Raw genomic sequence first — 11,420 nt, 5'->3', positions numbered from 1 at the left:
TTTTACACCCCCCCCGCTAAGTGACGTTTCCCCCTTCTGCTGTTATTCCAGTGTGAGTTCCTCTTGAGCGCACTGATGCCAATTAACACGCTTGTTACTCGATGTTTTTTTTTTTAAATCATTATTCATGTAGGCACCTTTGACGCCATCTTCACACGTTCAGATCTAGGAATAACCTGCACCGGTTCCTTCTCAACAACATCACCAGATCGTTGATGTGAAAGTGCTGGGAAAAACTTCTGTTTATGCATCCTTGTGAGAAAGTTGCATTGGGCACAAGGTCAGACAAACTGGGAAACTGCTGCCCCACGAGAAACTTGTATGCACTGTTAACCTGAATGTTATCCATCCATCCATTATCTTGACCGTTTATTCTTCACAAGGGCCGCGTGGGGTGCTGGCTTTGGGCAGTAGGCGGGGTACACCGCGAACTGGTTGCCAGCCAATCGCAGGGCACACAGAGACAAACAACCATCCACACTCACAAGCACACCTAGGGACAATTCAGAGCACCCAATTAACCTGCCATGCATGTCTTTGTAATTTGGGAGGAGACCGGAGTACCGGAGAAGACCCACGCGGGCACGGGGAGAACATGCAAACTCCACCCAGGAAGGCCGGAACCTGGATTTGAATCTGAGTCCTCAGAAATGGGAGGCGGACTGAATAAGTTAGTAAAACCAAAAAAAAAAGTAAGTGAGGTAATCGGTTGCCTCAATTTCTTTGAGTTGTTGCCTCACTTTTTTTTTTCGGAGTTGATTAACTCAAAAGTTAGTTTTGCATAACTTGAATGCTTTGATTACACTCGACTTCATTTTTTTGATACATGAAGCTTTCAGTTACAGCAACTCATTTATTCTCAGTTACTAACTGATAAATACAAGATTTAAATCATGAAATAACTAATACTTGTTAATGATTTTAAGTACGGTAGATTTATTTTGATATTAACGGCTGGAATACGGACGGAAGTGACATCATCCGGGCAGAAGGTAATAGAAAACACCAAAACATTTTGTTGCTCCCATGGTCGTTTTTTAATATTGCACACAAGTAAGACACGTTTTTGCTTTTTTGTTGTTGTTTTTTTTAACTAAAACTAATACTTGGTCATGATTTTAAGTACGGTAGCTTTATTTTGGTTTTAACCGCCAGAATAATGACGTTTGAAAGTGTGTCACACAGAAGTGATGTCATCTCACAGCAGCCAAGAGAAAAGCACCTTCAGATGACGTCGCTCCCATACTCTTTTTTTTTTTTTTTTTTTTTTTTTTTTTTTTTTTTTTATATTGCGCACAATACATTTTGTTAAAACTAAAACTAATACTGAAACTAAAACTAAACTAAAATTAAGCATTTATTAAATAACTAAAACTAATAAAAAATTAACACAACACTGAAAACTAATTAAAACTAAGTTTAAAAAAAATAAAAATAAAAAAGAAATAAAAAATAACTAAATAAAATACAAATTCCAAAACTATAATAACTAGGGATGTAACAATATCCAAACATCACGATACGATATTATCACAATATGGAGGCCACGATACGATAATTATAATGATATTGTGGGGAGGTTGTTGACAAAAAAGGGTCAAATTATTGTAAAAAAGAAAACAAGCTCATACTAAAAAAAAAAAAAAATGGTACTGTTGTACATTACAGCAGTGCATATAAACAATCTACAATCTCTAATAACGCTTAATATCGAGACACTTTCTTGCTAATATGCACACATTGGAGTTCCTCCACATATTGACTCGGTTCACACGCATATTATGTTCCCCTTCATCTGACCATTGGCGTGGATTTGAAACATTGAAGGGCCAAAACATGCCTTATGAAAATTCAACTGCACTAAAAAACTAGCCACCAGAGGGTGCTAGAACTGCACAAATGGAAATCAACCCGACTTTTTGAACAAATGTGCTGCTTTTAATATCGTGACATGACGACGACGATATATTGTTGCAGTTTTAATATCGCAATATCACACGATATTGCCGTTATCGTTATGTCCCTAATAATAACCCTGGATGGCAGGAAGAAGAGCATGAGGGTGAGGGGAAGTGGGGGAGGAGGAACATTTAAAGAGAAGAGGAAATAGATGATGATGATGATGAACATGAGCACAAGGAGGAGTTGCGGAGGAAAAAAGAGGGGGAACACGGAAGGATGTGGGAAAGAGAGATACAAGTGTAAAAAAAAATGAGGTGAGAAGGGGAGGAGATGGACAAGAAGGAGGAGGAGGAAAAAAGAGAAAGAGGAGGAGGTGGAAAAGAGAGGAATATAAACAATGGAGGAGGAAAAGGAGTTGTAAATGAAGTAAAAGTAGAAAAACTGAAATTTCTGAGCGCCCTTAAAGGCACCACCCATCATCTTCCTGTTTCATTATGGCACAAAATGTTGTCATCATTTCTCTTCTTTTGATTTCTCCAAGATGGCTACCTTAACACCTCCATCATCATCATCATCATCATCATCATCATCATCATCATCATCATCACCTCCACCTCTCCACCCCCCCCACCTCCTCATGTTGGTAATGAAACATCACGGATGTGTTCATCAAAAAAAAAAAAAAAAAAGAAATAGTTCTCCCGGTGTTCTGCTGAGGGGGTCAAAGGTGAAACGCTGCAAATGGTAGCGAGGTGTTCAGGGGCACCGTTAATTCGCCCGCCCGCCCGCACTCATTACATCAGCGCAACAAACACGCCGTCGGTGGGCTAAAGGTTAGCAACGGCGCTAACTCCTCACGCAAGCATCATTTTTCGAAAAGCTGGTAGGATGATTTTTTTTTTTTTTTACTCAAAATTGAGCCCCCAAATCCAGATTGACTTGGCAACATGACATTTTGCTGTCTTGTGTGGACCCACAAAAAAAGTCACAAAATTCACAGGAAGTCAGCCATTTTGGTTTCAAGCCGCCATTTTGGGTTTCCTTTGGCCATTTGAGTGAAATCAAAATTCATCCTTGATATTTGGTAGGCATGTCTAACATGACGTGATGCACACACACACACACACACACACACACACCCCACACACACACACACACACACACACACACACCCACCCACACACACACACACACACACAAAAACTTCAAGAAGCCACGTCAGGAAAGACAACGGAAATCTTCTTATTGGATTTCAAGCGGACATTTTAGGCACATTTTGCCATTCAGGCAAACTGGATTCAAAACTTGAGCGCACAAGCTGAAGTTTGGCAGGCTCGTCTGTGATTAGTAGACCCACATAAGTTCTAAGAAGCAATTCCTGAAAAACACCATCAATTTTTTGGTTCAAATTACACAAAGCTAATATAAGCCCTCGTTTACCGCCAAACATTCTCATAAGCTAAAAGAATACAAAACAGGCGACAAGCGGGCAAAACTCTGATGGTGACGTTGATTGATGATGATTGATGATCATGATGTTGATGATGATTGATGACGATGATGTTGATTGATGATGATGATGATATTGATTGATGATGATGATGATGATTGTTGATGATGTTGATTGATGATGATTTATTCTAATGATGGATGATGATGATTGATGATGTTGATGATGATTGATGATGATGAAGATTGATGATGATGAAGATGATGGTGATCATTGATGATGATAAAGATGATGATTATTGATGATGATGATGATGTTGATGATGATTGATGATGATGAAGATGATGGTGTTGATTGATGATGACGACGATGATGATGATGATGATGATGATGATGATTGATGATGACTGATGATGATGATGATAATAATTAATGATGATGATGATGATGATTATGTTGATGATTGATGATGATGATGAAGATGATTGATGATGATGATAATTGATGATGATGATTGATGTTGTTTGATGATAATGATTGATTATGATAATGATGATTGATGATGACGATGATGATGATGATTATGTTGATGATTGATGATGATTAATTATGTTGATAATGATTGATGATGATGATGATGATTAATTATGTTGATAATGATTGATAATGGATGATGATGATGATGATGTCACAACCGAGGTCATTAAAAATATGCAATCATATCAAGACTTGAATTAAAACAGGGTGCAATTACCGCAACGCTGGAGAGCGTTCGGCCATGTTGTCTCTCACCAGAAACTCTGAGCTTAGCTTATTTTAGGACGCGGTCCCTCTCAGGGGGGATTATGCGGATTACAGCGCTGTTGTTATGACCATCCATATTAGCGTTCTTACACTAAGACACTTGTTAACCTACATTTTCGACATATTTGACACCAACCCCACCAAATTTGACAGTTTTAGCCCAGTGGGACTGACTTTACATTTAGAACCGACGCGAGTGAAAAAAACACCACACGTCCACCATTTTGTTTGAAAGATGACGTTTTTGGTTCATTTTAGCCATTTGCACAGAAACAAAGACTCAGCCACCAAAGCTAGTTTACTTAACAGCATGGAATTTGGCAGAAATGCTGATCATGAGTAAACCCACAAAAATTTTTTTGAAGACAAGACAAAATGGAAGTCTAAAATCTTGGCTTGTAGCAGCAATTGTAGGGCCATTTTGGACATTTTCAGAAATGTAAATAAATAAATAAATAAGATTTAGAAATATGAAATTTGGGTACCAAATCTATTATGAATAGCTCTACAAAAACGAAAATCTCAAGAAGCTATGCCCCAAAAGACACCGAAAGTCTGCCATTTTGGTTTGAAGCAGCCATTTTAAGCTAATTTTGGCCATTTGTGCGTAATCCAAAACCCGTTTCATTTAGCTAGCGGTGTAGCTGCCATTAGAATCAGCTTTCAAAATTAAATACATTTAGCTTAATTACAACATAAATATAAAGATTTGTTTTATGCATTTGTAAGAATTTTGTTGTTTTAAGGCTTTGTTTTTATAGTGGAGCCAATGCGCGTTATGTGCGTGTTGTATATGGGGGACGCTAACGACTGACGCATCGCTACGTCGTTCCTGGTAAGACGATGGAAAGCCACCCTACGTTACTCATTTCCTCTGTCTGATCAGTCTCCTCACATTTGGGTCCACATCTCTCACTCCACCTCAATCGTAACACAATTCGGCCATTCACGCAAATTTAGCAAACATGAAATTTGGTAGACGTGTTTATCATGCGTAGACCCTCAAAAAAGTCTCAAGAAGCCATGCTTGAAAAGACACATAAAAACTACTTTATGCCTAATTTTATTATTATTATTATTATTATTATTATTATTATTATTATTATTATTATTATTATTATTATTATATTAATTAATATAATTATAAGAATTATATTATATTAATATATTATAATTTTTATTTATATTTTCATGAATTATTATTATTATTAAGTTTAGGTCCAATTTCTCCAATGGTCCTTCAAAATCAACAATGTGTGGATATAAAGAAAGACAAAGCTGTCATATTTTTTGCATGAAATGTCGAAGTTTATTTAAATGTACGATGAAGACTTTCCTCCAGGATGAAGGAACAAAAAAAAAATAAAAAAAAAAATGGTTGTAATAATTTGATTTCTCGCTGACCTCCCTGGCAGCAGCGATGCGTTTGAGGCGTGCGGGCGTGTGGGCGGGACCTGCGGGGGCAGCGGGGCAGCGTCTCATTGGCTGCCGGCAGGTGCGCTTCCTGAACGCCGCCCCACCCCCGTAATGAGCGCCCGTGGGAGTCGAAGCGGGTCGCGGGGGGGGGGCCGCCTCCGTCACCCGTCACGGCCGCCGCTCACCTCGCGCCGCCGCGGCTCGGAACGTGACGCGTTCCGAGCAGCTGGGAGATGATTGGCTCCAGTTGGACAAGAACCGACCCGGGACTGGCAGGCAGGCAAAAAAATACCCAATATTGTTTTGTTGGCTTTGATGACCCGCAGTGTGTATATTTTATCATAATTAGCAAAATGTACAATAATTATTCATAAACAAAGCATAGTTTGAAGCATCTTATATAGAGAATTTAGTTTTCGTTATGATTGTCATTTTATGGTGACTTTGTATAGTTATTTAAACAGTTTTAATGACTAATTATTGATATAAAATATAATATAAAATAATAAATATATATGTAATATAAAATATAAAAATACTAATCAAAAATAAAATAAATATATTAATTAATTTTATAAATAAATCAAATAATAATAAATAATAAATAAAATAACAGTTTGATATTAAAAAATAAAATAAATGTTAAAAACTGCAGAACATTTTTTTTTTAGAAAAATATATATGATTATTATGCAAAAGAATAATAAAAAGAATAAATAACTTAAAAACAGTTTGATGGATAGTTTGGATTTTTTTTTTTTAACATTTCTCAAACATCTCAACATTTTCTTGAGATATGAACATTTGAGATATGAGTATGAATTATTGTGGAGACTTTATGGTGACTTTATTTATTAAAACAGTTTGACTGATTAATCATTGACGATTGAAAAAATATAAGTATATCAATAAATACTAATAAAAATAAAAAATAAAAAATATATTAATTAATTTTAAAAATTAATAAAATAAATACAACAATAATAAATAAAATAATAGTTTAATATTAAAAAAAAATTAAAACTAGAACATTTTTTTAAGAACAACATATATAATTATAATTATGCAAAATAAATAATAAAAACAATAAATAACAAAAAAAACAGTTTGACGGGTATTTTTTTTTTTTAAACATTTCTCAAATATCAAACTCGATTTTTTTTTCGAAATAGAAATTCTTGAGAAGTTATTTGTCTTGAGATATGAGCATTTGAGATATGAGTACTTTACAATTTTTTTGTGTTTGATTGGACTTTTATATGATTTCTGATGACCATGACGCGTGCATGTAGGTTCACTGATTTATTTTTTATATTTTTTATTTTTTTACGGGTGTGAGATGAAAGAACAGCCAAGTAGCCATGTACGCCACAATTGATCCTGAATATTATTGCTAACATGCTAACACCTGCAGGGGAGGTTAGCGCCTCACCATCGCCATGGCAACCATCCACCCTGCCTCCATCTTTGACATCGATAGTATTGAGCGAGCAGCCAACCAGCTTGAGCTTGTGTTAGTTTCAGTGCTACTTTTGGCCTCACAGCTGATGTTGTTGTTAGCATTTAATAGCATCCCTTATAACAATTAAATAGCTTAAGTGCCATAAAAGCTTTATTTTTCAACATGAAACATTACAATTTTTTTGTAATAGTCAAAAAATAAATAAATAATGCATGATATTTTATATTTAATACAGAGAGGAATTCTAACCAGGAACAAATGATGAGACAGAGTTGACCAAAAATCTTGACTCATGAATTGCTGCTGTTTTGGTTTGCAACAGATCTAAAAAAAAAACAAAAAAAAAAACGTTTTTTTTTATGTGAGCTGATGTATTTACATTTTTAAATTGACACAACTTTGAATGATGCTGAAGAATGATTTTTATGTATCACATTTTGAGGGATAGATTGTGACATTGCACGCTGCTGTTTTGGTTAGCAACAGCATTTGAATGGGTTTAAGTATCAACTGTCATAATTGAAGTTACTTTCATTGGCCTTTTGGCAACAATTGAGACGAATGGAAGGAAACATATCTCAGAGTAATTCTCAACGGCCAAACTTTGTGCAGTGAAGTCATTTCTCTTCATTTTTCAACAGTGTGTGCGCGCGCACGCATGTGCAATTAACGAGTCGCTTGATGTAACAAATGTTTCATTAATTGTGACAACTTTTGGTCTTGTCGTTGCTTTTGTTTTGCTACTCAAAGCTTTGATTGCTATTTACTCTCTCGGCTCCTCTTTTGTCTACAGTGTGTGTTGTATCTTTTGTACGTGTACGTGTGTCACACTCGTGCCCTCAAGGACGGATCTTATCGAAAGATGTTTACCGTTTGCCTCTAATTAATTTGCATGGTTAGTGACAGGTATAGCATTAGGGGCATAGCACATTGCAGTCCAATACCATTTTAAAAAATAATAATAACTCCAAAATTAACCAAAAAAAAAATAAATACTATAAAAATAATGGGGAAAATAAATTAATACAATGGAGGCCTGTTATTGGCAAGGTGATAGAGACTGGGCCGGCTCATGAATAGTAAAAGTAAAAAAATATAAATTTTAAAAAAAGAAAGAAAAAAATCTAAATGTAATTAAACAATTGGGAAAAAAAATCAGCAAATAGTTGCGGGTACCGGGTCCATCATTGTCATCATCATTATTACTACCATAATCAGCAGCAACATCATCAGCATCATCTTGAATAATGAAAAAAACGTTTGAAAATCCAACTTTATTTAAAAAATTGGCAGCATTTTATTGAACAACTAGAAACATTTCTGCGGAAATTTTGGATGTGATTGCTGACTGACTCTTGCAAGGTGGAAAGCCACATGCACTGAACAGTTTGACAAATCCTGTTGAAATCAAGTCACTTCCTGTTGAAATCAGGGCATTTCCTGTTGAAATCAGGTCAGTTCTGGGTCACTTCTTATTGAAACAGGTCACTTCCTGTTGATTTTAGGCCACTTCGGGTCACTTCCTGTTGAAATCAGGGCACTTCTGGGTCACTTCCTGTTGAAATCAGGTCACTTCCGGGACACTTACTGTTGAAATCAAGTCACTTCCTGTTGAAATCAGGTCACTTCCGGGTCACTTCCTGTTGAAATCAGGTCACTTCTGGGTCACTTCCTGTTGAAATCAATCCCTAAGTGCTTGATTTGTGGATCTTTTCCCCCCTTCTCCATTCATTCTTATGGGACTTTTTGGCGGAGGGGTTTGGGAATTGCATCACCATGGTAACGGAATTAAAAATAATAATAATTCCCCGCCGAGTCAGATCGAGCCGCATCTTTTGATACCTCATTTGTGCCGGTACATTCAACGATTAGGGCGTTATCTAGGATAGTAATATGTGCCTGCTTTGCTAATAATAATAATAATAATAATAATAATAATAATAATATAGAGAAAGAACGAGACTGAACGAGTGTGAACTATGGTGGCCCTAAAGGGTCAAAACATTGCACAAACAAAACTGTGATTGTTTTTTTTTTTTTTTTTTTTAATTGAAATGCTCATATAAGGACATCAAGCTCCTCCAGCTGAGGCTAACGTGGTTAGCTTAGCATTTGAAAAGACCATGCTCTTGGCTGGATGAACAAAAAAAGCTGCTGCTTATAAAGCTATAACCATAACTTATTTCTAGTCTTTCTTTTGTCATTTTCATTATTATTAGTAGTATTAGTATTAGTATTAGTATAATTTACTTTATCAAATCAAGGACGTTTTTGAAAAGCTTTTGCAAAAGTTGTTTGCATGTTTGTGAGCTGTGGTAAGGTGAACGTCCGGGGAATATTGATGAGGATATTAAAGGCGACCTGCTTGGTATCGCGCGGGCCGCAGGGGTTAATGATAGCAAAGGATGCCGGGAAGCGAGCGGTGATGGCGGGGGGCTGCGAGACCACTGAGCAAAATCTTCTTGTCGTCCTCGGGAAGGAAAACGAACGAGAACAAACAAACAAGAAAATGGCCTCTGCTCGTTTGATTTAACCCTCGCTACGTGCCAGGCAGGCGGGGCTTGTAGCCATGACATGCTAATGTAATATTTTGTAATAATAAAGTTTTAATACCTAAAACCTAATAATTGTTATAAATGTTTTTATTTTTTTTTAGATAATTTCTTATTGTAATATTTAATTGTTTATTAATTATTATTTATTAATTTTGGATAGTATATTTTGATAAAGTTAAATTAATGTTTTCAGTCAAGCTTTTGTTTGTATGTTTTTCATATTCTTTCTGTTTTTTTTCCCCAGTTCTTAATGACAGTTTTATTTTTGTTTGCTTTTGATTATGTTTTTAATAATGTGATTTTAATCATGTTTTGTTTTTGTTTTTTTTAATAAAGCTTCTAATGATGTTTTTGGCTTGTGTGGAACAGATGCTGAACAAGATAATCCACACACGCTTTGTAAGCTGCTTTTACTTTTCACACATGCGCGCGCACGTCCACACACATACACACTCTAGTCCACATAAAGAAAATGATCCTGATTCCACCACAGTTGATTCTTCATCTTTTGTCTCCCGCAAAACACCAAAAAAAAAAAAAAAAGTGTAGACAGATACGTTACTCGCAGGCACATATTCTTTATCCCCTGTGTCGAATGTTCCATAAGCTGACACCTTGAGTTGAAATATATCGTTCTTTTTGTTTTGTTCTATATTTTGTTTTGGAGAAAATATCTGTTCCTCTTAATTTATACGCTTTCCCTTTTTTTTTTTTTTTTTTTTTTTTTAAATTTAATTTATATGTCAACTGGTAAACTTTCATAATGGGCTTTAAACATTAATTTGAAACGGTTAAACTCCATCAATTCATTACATTTGAAGGTTTTTAGTTGTATAAATAATGGATGAGTGTGGTCTCTGTATCCACAGCCGCAAACGACACGAATTGCACGTTTCTGTAAAAGAAAGATGGAATCGGTGTGGGCTTGGCTGCACTAGGTCAGGTATGAAACAATCAATGAATTATATAACAATAACAAAGCATTCTTGTTCAATGATTCTTTAGCCTTGTGTAAAACTGGTACAGTTTGTGATACCTTGGATGTGATTTCCATGTTAAGTGTTCATCAATAATAATAATACCTAAAAACTTTATTTCATTAGTCCTTTCTATTGCTGTACCTTGAGTGTTGCTTTAGCATTAATATTCCTACAGCTAAAAATCATAAATTTGGTTTCACTAATGTTTATAGACAGTCTGCTGGCATTGAACCACTTCATAATTTTCTGAAACTCTTTCTTTATTACTTGTAATACATTATGTATATTTTTCCCAACATAAAACAAAGTGGTGTCATCTGCAAATAAAATACATTTCAACACACACCCACGCACCCCCCACACGCATATATATATATATATATATATATATACACACACACACACACACACTGTATATATGGTTTATCAATAACAGTGCCTCAGCAGCCATAATGCTCCCTTGTCCTTCCTGTAGGGGGCGCTCAGAGCCCGGCAGATGACGCCTGCTTGGACCAAAGCAAGACACACAAAGATACACGTACACACACGCTCACTCACACAGTGCCACTCGAGAATGGTCAGAGCAAAAGAAAGAAGATAAAGATTTTTATTTACTGTAGTCGGAAAGGAATGTATGAAATATCACAAGTGGAAGTTGTGGGCAGTTGTGTGGGTGCCATGATGTCGGCAGGTGGATATGTCACGTGATCCTTGCATGTCGCTTGACAAGCAAATTAATTCCAAAAGCCTTCAAAGCGCGATCAAAAACAGTCGGAATATGTTTTTATTTGGAATAAAAGTGGTGTAAAATAGAGAGAGTTCCAGGCAGAGTGACACCCCCCCCTCCCCTC

Source organism: Festucalex cinctus, chromosome 9 (assembly GCF_051991245.1).
Source record: "Festucalex cinctus isolate MCC-2025b chromosome 9, RoL_Fcin_1.0, whole genome shotgun sequence".
In the NCBI taxonomy this organism is placed as follows: Eukaryota; Metazoa; Chordata; class Actinopteri; order Syngnathiformes; family Syngnathidae; genus Festucalex; species Festucalex cinctus.
This window is presented reverse-complemented; position numbering follows the sequence as displayed.